We start from the raw sequence: 10,179 nt of genomic DNA, 5'->3' as shown, positions 1-10,179 counted from the left end.
TGGCCATTTCCCCATTTGATAGCTTTGCTCAGTTGACCATAAAAAGCTTGGTCTATTTCTGGGTTCTCAATTCTGTTCCACTCTTGATGCCACACTCTTCCCATAAAGCCCTGCTTCCAGAATGATCTGTTCTGCATACAGATTGAAAAGTTATGAGGACAGGATGCATCCTTGATGCACTTCTTTCCTGATTTTGAACCATGCAGTGTTTCCTTGCTCTGTTCTGAGGACTGTTTCATGGTCCAAGCATAGGTTTTGTATAAGCACTATCAAGTGTTCTGGGATTCTCATTTTTCTCCACAATGTATTGTGATCCCCACAGTCAAATACCTTTGACTTTCATACCTTTCATAGTCAATAAAACACAGATAAACATTCTTCTGGGATTCTCTGTTTCTGCCAAGATCCATCTGACATTGACAATAATGTCCTTAGTGCCATGACCTCTTTCTTCTCTACCCAGCTTATATTTTTTTGGTAGTTCTCTGTTAATGTACTGTTCAGGTCTTTTGTGGATAATCTTCAGCAGGATTTTGGTAGTGTGTGATATTAGTGATATTGTCCGATAATTTCCACACTCTGTTGGGTCACCTTTTTTTGAATGGGAATAAATATGGATCTTTTCCAGTCTGTTGCCCAAGTAGTTGTCCTCCAGATTTCTTGGCACAACTCGGTGAACACATGGAGAGGAGCATCTGTTTGTTCAAATATGTCAATTGGTATTCCATCAACTCCTGGGGCTTTGTTTTTTGCCAGGTCCTTCAGATCAGCCTGAACTTCCTCCTTCATCACCATTACCCCTTGCTCATATGTTGTTTCTTGAAATTCTTCTGTGTTAGCCAGTTCTTCTCGGTACAATGACTCTGTATTCTCCTTCCATCTTCTTTTAATGCTTCTTGTATTATTCAGTGTTCTGTCCATAGCATCCTTAAGCATTACAACTCATGGCTTAAATTTATTATTTAGTTCTTTCACCTTAAGAATTGCTGAGCAAGTTCAGCCCTTTTGATTTTCTGGCTCCAGCTCCTTGCACATTTCATTATAATACTCTGACTTGTCTTCTCGAGTGGCCCTTTGAAATATTCTATTCAGCTCCTTCTTGACTTCTTCCCTTTCCTTCAGCTTCTCAGCACTCTAGTGCAATATTCAGAGACTCTTCTGACATCCATTTTGGTGTTTTCTTCTTCCTTCTTTGTAATGACGTTTTTTGCATTCTTCATGAATGATATTCTTTATATCTTCCCACAGCTTTTGTGGTCTTAGTTCATTAGTGTTCAAGGCCTCAAACCTATTCCTGAGTTGTATTTTAAATTCATGGAAGGTAGACTCAAGGTCATATTTTGAATCGTGTTGATATGATTTAACCTTTTTTAGTTTTAATTTGAACTTGCATATGAGCAGTTGATTTTCTGTTTCACAATCAGCACCTGGCCTAGTTTTTACTGCTGATATTGAACTTCTCCAATGCTTCCTTGCACAGATTTAATCAACCTGATTTCTGTACATCCCATCCGGTGAAATCCATGTATATAACATGTATTTATGTTTCTTATAGGGGGTATTTTCTATAAAGAAATCACTGACTGCACAGAATTCTATTATTCTATCCCCACCCTCATTTCTGTCACCAAGTCCATATTTTCCCAACTTTAGCATTCCAGTCAGCCATTATTATTAACGCATCTTGGTTACATGTTCAATTAATTTCTGACTTCAATAGTTGATAGAAATCATCTCTTTCCTCCTCTTTGGCTCAGGTTTGTAGGCACATAAATTTGAATGATCGTAGTATTGACAGGTCTTCCTTGTATGTATATAGATATTATCCTGTCACTCAGAATATTGTATTTCAGGAGGGATCTGGAAATGGTCTTTTTAACTCTGAAGGTAACCCTGTTTTTTCTCACCTTTTCATCTCCAGCATAATAGATCATATGATCACTGGGTTAAAAATGTCCCGTGCCAATGCATCTCAGTTCGTTAATACCCAATATGTCAATATTTATGTGTTCCATTTATTTCTTTACAATGTACAATTTTCCTACATTTGTGCTTCTCATATTCCATGCACCAATTATTAATTTCTTCTTACAACTGTTTCTCCTACTTCGTGTTTCCCAATTTGAGGGTTCAACTTCAGTTGCCATATCTATTAGTCTTCTTTAAGTGTGCTCTGCTGTACATAAGGATTTCAAAGCCCAGTTATATTTCAGAAGTGCATGACCAATCCTTATTTCTAGTCTGTCTTAATTTGGATGCTCAGTGTTAGAAAAATATTTGACAGGCAAGCATTTTTACCTACCAGATGAAAGACACTTCCCTTATAAAAATAACTAATACATTCACTGCCCACCCCCACCCCCAAATGTAGCTTATCTCTATCTACCCTTTCACTGCTACATCCCTATTTCTTGCACACCCGGCTGCCTAGTCAAACCCTCCTTTCCCCAGCCACCTCTCAATATGATCACCAGTCACTTCTGTGATGCCTTGCCCTGCACATTGCTACTGGTATCTCACACATTTGTCCATCTCTTGTTTAGGAGGATGTAAGTCCATTTCCCACATACTAACTTCAGAGAAAGATTATTGCTTGAGGCTGTACTGAAGGAAGATCCTGGTCAATAAGCTTCTGCTAAGTTCTGTGACTTGCTGTCTCTGTTTACATTGCTGACACAATGTAATAATTCCAAGGTCTGAACAGGTCTCTTTTAGATTTGATACTGTCTTGTGTGACTCTGTGGGTTCCCAGTGCTTATGTGTGAGGGGCCCTCAGTTTGAAACCCTGACCCTGAAGAAGATTTTAGACTGACGATATCCTTTCCCAAAAGATGAGATTAAAGTAGCCGATGTCCTTCTGGGAGAAGGGTGTAACCTGATCAAGAAGATTAGAGAGAGCTCTCAGATACAGTCTTGTGTGACTCTGTGCGTTCCCAACACTGTGTTCCCACCCACTAACATGTACAAACTGTATGAGGTAAAGTTCCTTAATCCTCACTCTAAGAAATTCTCCCTGATTAGTTGTTTGTCCATTTATCATACTGAGCTGGCTTATATGTTGTGATGCCACTAGCATTTCAAATACCCACAAGGTCACCCATGGAGGATTGGATTCAGCAGAACTTCCATATTAGGACACATTAGGAAGAAAGACTGGCCATCTAATTATGTAGCCAATGAAGATCCTATGAATAGGAGAATAATATCTTCTTATAAGCCAGGTAATTATTTTAAAATTTATTTTTCTTTAAAAAAGTTAAAGCATATTTAATGGGTCAGTTGAAATTTTATGAAATGTGTTTGTGGTTTACTATATTTTTTTTTCTCCACCTGTTAGTATTTCCTCAGTAGTACTGTTGCCTAGTGGGTCAGGAGTTGTTCTCCCAAACCAAAGGATTTTGGTTTGGATCAACCAGCTGATCTGTTATTTACAAATGAGTTATTACAGTTCTACTATTTATAGTCTTTGAAAACCTGTTGGAGGATCAAGCTATACGTAGGGTCTAACTTGAGAGCAATGAATTATTGTTTAGTTATTCATCTCAGTTGAGTAGCAGAGCAGAGAACTGAAAAATTATAGATGCTAAAGACTCAAGGAAACTCTGGTGGCCTAGTAGTAAGAAGCTGTGCTGTAATCCCAATGTACACAGTTCAAATTCACCAAATGCTCTGTGGGAATGGATGGGTACTCTCCTCCTGTGTGATTTACTGTGTCTGAAAATCTGCTGAAGGGTCAGCTATGGATCATTTATTTGTTTTTTCTCTCTCTTTTTTTAAATTTATTATTAATTTCAATGAAAATTTACAGAGACTTTGGATTTCCATTCATTGATTGTTGCACTTTTTACCCCTCCCAACCCTCTCCCCTAGGACACTACCATCTTGGAAAAGTAAAAGAAAAATTCTTTCATTGTTTTACAATCCCTTCTCCCAGGTCACTCCCCTGTGCAGCCTTTGCTCTGGATTTCTGTCATGACAAAAATATCAAATCACATATCCCTTTTAAACAGTTTTTTCCCTCATCTGTTTCAATGCAGTATATATTATTGAACCCATCTTTCTCAGCCTCCCTCCAACCCCGAGGTCAGTCCTGTTTTACAACAGTGGCACCATGTGGTATTTGTCCTTTTGTGACTGAAATACTTCACTAAGCATAATGCCAGTGTGGATACCTGATATAAACAGTGAGCATCTCTATGTCCTTCTAGTCCATACTGTGATATTATGAGCTATAATTAGGTATAACTTTAGGAAAGGGTGATGCAAACCAAATTAAGTCTCCAAACAAAGCTTGGTAAACTGAGATTCAAATAGAGAAAATTAATCCTTTTATCTCACCTCATTTACCCTTTGTCTGTCAGTTTGCCGTACTGTGATGGGTTGTGTGATGCTGGAAGCTATGCCACCAGTATTTCAAATACCATCAGGGTCACTCATGATGAACAGATTTTAGCAGAGTTTCTAGACTGAAATCGACTAAATAGCAGGACTGATCATCCATATTGAAATAACAGGCCCTTGTAAACCTTATGGTCAATGGGTGAATATTACTGGATACAGTGCCCGAAGATAAGCTCCTACGTTGAGAGACATCCAAAATGAAACTGGGGACGAGCTGCCTCTTCAAAGGAGAGCCTGATGCAATGACATGGATGGAGTAAAATTTTACACAGCATAGAAACTTCTTTTGCTGATGTGGCAAGACTCAAAATGAAGAAAACTGAAGAAACACTGCATGGTCCACAATTGAGAAGGGTGTGCATCAGTGATGTGTACTGTCTCCACATCTTTTCAGTCTATATGCAGAACAGATTATCCGGGAGGCTTGGCTCTATGAAGAGAAATGTGGCATCAGAATTGGAGGTAGACTCATCAACAATCTGTGTTATGCAGATGACACAACCCTGCTTGCTGAAACTGAAGAGGACCTGCAGCATTTGCTGTGGCAGGTCAGGGACTGCAGTCTTCAGTATTCAATACTTGTACCAGAATGAAAGGAAGTCACAATAAGAAGACGGAATACTGAGTTGTGCAGAAGAATTCAAAGGCCAGGTCAAGAACACAAAGGATGACATTATAATGAAATGTTCAAGGAACTGTAGTTAGAAAAGCAAAATGTAAGAGCACTCTTAGCATTTCTGAAGCTAAAATTAGAACTGAAGAACAAATTCAAGCCTCCAGTTGCTGCATCGAGGATCCTAAAAATAAATCTTTGAATGATGCAGGAAGCATTAAAAGAAGATAGGCAAAATACTCAGAGATCCTTTATCAAAAGAAGTGATCAGCAGAAAATCATTTCAGGAAGTAGCATAAAACCAAGAACCAATAGCACTGAATTAAGAAGTCCAAGCTGCATTGAAGGCATTGACTAAAAACAAGGCCCCAGGAAATAATGGAAAACTAATTTAGATGTTTCAGGAAGTAGATGCAACCCTGGGTATGCTCACCACTCTCTAAATAATTATAGAAGACATAATAAACCATTATGGTCAGCTACCTGACCAATTGGAAGAGATCTACACTTGTTACCATTCCCCCAAAAAGTGATTTGTTCCAATTCTCAACAAATAGTAGAAATTATCCCACAATATCATTAATATCTCATGCCAGTATAATTTTATTGAGGATTATTCAAAACTAATTGGGACAATTTATCAACAGGGAACTGCCAAAAACATAAACTGGATTGAGAAGAAGCTATGACAAGGAATATCATTGCTAACGTCAGATGAATCTTGGCTAAAATCAGAGAATACTAGAAAGATGTTTACTTGTGTTTTATTGATTGTCGAAAGGTGTTTGACTGCATGATTCTTAACAAATGCAGTTAACATTGAGAAGGATGGGAATCTCAGAACAGTTAGTTGTGGTCGCAAAACTCTACACAGACCAAAAAAGCAGTTGCCTGAACAGAACAAGGGAAGATGGTAAGGTTTAAATTAATGAATGGTGTGTGTCAAGGTTGTATCCTTTTTCTAGACCTATTAAATCTGTATGCTGAGCAGATAATTTGAGAAGTTCGGCTATATGAAGAAGAATGTGACATGAAAATTGGAGGAAGATTCATCAGCAATCTGTGTTATGATGATGATACACTCTTGATTGCAAGGTTGCAGGCTATAAGTCACATAAGAAGATATGGCCCAGTTTACTTCCATGCAGCTGTTATTGGATTCAAACCACAAAAATAGGTGATACCTTTGGGTTAGCAGCACAACTATCTAAGGACGAAGTCACCTGAGCTCCCTTAGTTCATTCATAGAAAAAAAAATTCTTTTTACATTTTACACTAGAATTTATGAGGTGAGATTTGTGCTGTCCTCATACATCCCTTAAAAAAAGTCTGCTTTTCAGTTCAAAGGAAAGAAACAAGTACTAAATTCTGAAAAATGCTGAACAATTATCCAAAAAAAACATAAAATTTTTGAATCTTAACTTTCTCTAGTACCTATGATATATTTTTCCTCAAGTAAAATATGCCTTACAAATGCATTGAACTAAAATTTTTTTTTAAAAATATAAAATATACTTCTGTTAAGTAGGAACTGACCTGACCCGTGCTTGACCACTTAGTGGATTTCTGAGACTGTAAATTGAATGGGAGAAGACTTTCCAGCTTTCTCCAAGGGAGCTGTTGGTGGATTAGAACCAGCAGAGAGGTGCAGACTTTGAGTCAGTGGTGCAATGCCATATGGACTACAGCACCAGAACTCCTTAAGAACATAAGGTGAAATGTGTGAAAGATGCTAAATGAGTTTCAGAATAATTAATTTCTCATTGTTTAGTTCCCTATTCCTAACAAAGTCCTCTTTTCTTCTTTGCTGCCATTTCTCCCTCATCCTGTACAGTTGAATAGTATTAAGTAAATTAATGGTATTAAGTAAATTAAGTCTATTATTTAATTTAATCTTTACCTGCAATTTTCCATAATCTTACTGATGACTTTGATCCTGCTAAAGATACCACCTTCTCTCTATTTCAGATAGAAAGAATCTCTTGTTGGATACAGCATGTCATTGATTTTTCTTGTTGTTGTTCAGTGTTGTCAAGTCAGAACCAATTCACAGTTGATCCTGAAAGTTGGTTTTCAGAGATTGCACATCACATGGGAGGAGATTTACCATATTTCTCTTGCAGAAAAGTTGATTAATTTATACCACCTGCCTTTAGGGTCAAAACACAACTTCTTATGACTAGACCACCAGAGTTTTCTGTCATTCATATATTCTATTTGTAGAAAAAAAAATTATATTTGTACTGAAAGGTCTTGTAGTCTGAATGAATGTTAATATTATCCAAATAAAAAATGTTTGGGAAAACAAATGATTAAAAGACCAATTTAAACAGTGAACTATGCATCCTTTTATTTTCAGATTGAAAAAAAAACTGCATTGGAATGTTTAATGGCTTAAATGAAAGGTAAACTATTCCATAAATGATTTATTTCTTGGTGTGAGCAATGCCATCATATCTGGATATTACAGCTTTAATCTGATAATTCTTTCATTGCATCATGTCAAAGTCACACTTATGACAAACAATTTAACTAAATACATGGATTAAAACTTTTATAAGTCATCCTGGCAGATATATAACAGGATAATCTTCCTATGTTGTCTAAAAGGGCTATCTCTTTAAATATAAATTATACAAAAAATAAGAACAATTAATTTTGAACTTTCAAATTACCTTCTTAATGAAAAAAATAAGGACTATTTAAAATAAGAAATAAGACTAAAATTATGACCTTTCCAATTATTTGTCTGAAAGTTGGACAATTATAATAGAAGAATTGATACCTTTGAGTTATGGTGTCAGAGAAGAGTACTGGAAATTCCATGGATTACCAAAACAACAAACAAGTAAGTCTTGGCGAGAGTGAAACTACAAGGCTCTTTAGTGGCTGGGATGATGAAGCTTTGTCTCATACATTTTGGGCATGTTGTTAGGATAGGCTATTCCTTGAAAAGGGACATTATGCTTGGAAAGGTGGACAGTCAGTGAAAGAGAGGAAGATCATAGTTGTACAGTTCCTGTACAACTCCAGAACATACTCCATGCCTGTCTCAGTTCTGATTTCCTTGGAGTATCACCCTAGCAGTGGAATAGCTGGGTTATATGAAATTTCTATGTTCAGCTTTTTGAGGGAGCATCAAATTGCCTTCCATATTGGTTGTGCCATTTTACAATCCCACCAGCGGTGCATAAGAATTCCAATCTCTCCACGCCTTCTCCAACATTTATTGTTTGATATGGTGTTAAACTTGCGAGTGCTTCTGGGGTGAGCTTTGGTGACTTGGTGATAAGAAGCTATATTGCAGTACCAAAGACAAGTGATTTGAATGCATGAGCTGTTCTGGGGAAGAAGGATGAGCAATCTTCTCCTGTGTGATTTACTGCCACTGAAAACCCACTGGAGGACAGCTATGAGTCGGTTCCAACTTGATAGCACACAACAACTGGAATGAGATAGTAGCATACTGTTATAGTGATTTTTAACATTTTTTCATATGTTTGCTAGTCATTTGTTCTTCTTTTTGAGAAATCTTACCCTGTTTTTTGCCTATTTTGTGATTGGGTTATCAGTCTTTTTCATGTGAAGGCCCTGTAATAGTCTATAAACTTCTATTTTTAGACCCTTGTCTGAAATATCATTGTGAATTTTCCCCCCCTCCAGTCTGTGGTCTTTCTTTTCAAAATGTAGCAGAGAGTTTTTGATGTACACAGGGATATGATTTTTAGAAGTTCCTATTTGTGGATTTTATCTCCTGGCTGTCGATTTTTTTGCTATATTTGCAAGCTTTTCTTATGCCAGAGGCCAAGGCTTCTAAAAGTGTTCTCATTTTGTTTTTTATGATCTTTACGGTTTTGGTTTTATCCGTAGGTCTTTGATTCACTTTGAGTTGGTTTTTATGTATAGTGTGAGATGTGGATCCTGTTTTAATTTTCTACATGTTGATGTTCAGTTTTATCAGCACCATTTGAAAAAGAAAATGTTACTTTTCTATTTAACAGATTTTTTTTATTCCCCCTTGTTGAGTATCAGCTGACCTTAGGTTGAGGGTTGGATTTCTGGGTCCTTGATCTGCGTCTCTTGTACCAACACCATCTTGTTTTGATGACTACAGTTGTGTAGTAGGTTTGGAGAACAAGGAGTAACATGTCTCTTACTTTAATTTTGGTTTTCAAAATAAGTTTATTTTCTTGGTTTCTTTCCTTTCCAAATGAAACTTAAAATTTCTTTTTCTATCTCCTTGACAAATTACTTTCTTATCTGTACTGAGATTGTGTTGAACTGGTAAATTACTTTTGGTTTGAGTATCATTTTTCACAATGTTGAGTCTTTCTACTCATGGAAAGGGAATATTTTTCCATTAGGTAGATCTCTTCTTTTTTCTTTATTTTAATTCATCTCTATCCTTAAATTATTCTTAAAGATTGTAAAAGTTTCAAATTCAATTAAGTACTTAGACTTTAAAATACTCTTAGGCCTAATAATGAACTAAATAAGATACATTTATACCTTATTGTTGTTGTTAGATACAATGAAGTTGACTATAACTCTTAGCAAACCTATGAACAACAGATCTTAACCTTACCCTATCCTATGCCATCATTACTATTTATGATATATTCAAACCTGTATTTATGATCATTGTGTCTTCCATCTTGTTGGAGGTCTTCCTCTCTTTCTCTGATACTTCACCTCTCTCAACATGGTATCCTTTTCAAACAAAGTGTCACCCTTTTTGCCTCTAAGGAGTACCCTGGTTGCCCTTCTTCCAAACAGACTTGCTTGTTCTTTTGAAAGTTCATTCATCTTCACAAACACAATTCAAAAGCATTTATTCTTCTTCGCCATTGTCATTATCTTGTCAACTTTCAGATGCCTGGAAGTATTTGAAGAGTCCACGATTTGAATCAGGCACATGACAGTCTTTAAATTGACATGGTTCTTTTTAGCATTTTGGGGTTGTCCTTGAGAGCAGACTTTCCAAGTGTGACACATCTTTTGATATCTTGATAATTGTTGCCATGATGTTGATTTTTGCTTCAAATTGAAGGAAATTGTTGACAATTCAATATTGTCTCCACTTATCATGATGCTATCTATTGGTCCAGTGAAGAAGATTATTTTTTTAATATTGAGATGTGAAACCCTTAGTTGTTGTTGTTGTT

Source organism: Elephantulus edwardii, unplaced genomic scaffold (genome assembly GCF_000299155.1).
Source record: "Elephantulus edwardii isolate Elephantulus edwardi_28Jun2011 unplaced genomic scaffold, EleEdw1.0 scaffold00012, whole genome shotgun sequence".
In the NCBI taxonomy this organism is placed as follows: domain Eukaryota; kingdom Metazoa; phylum Chordata; class Mammalia; order Macroscelidea; family Macroscelididae; genus Elephantulus; species Elephantulus edwardii.
The sequence above is the reverse complement of the archived record's forward strand: the minus strand, read 5'-3'. Positions refer to the sequence as shown.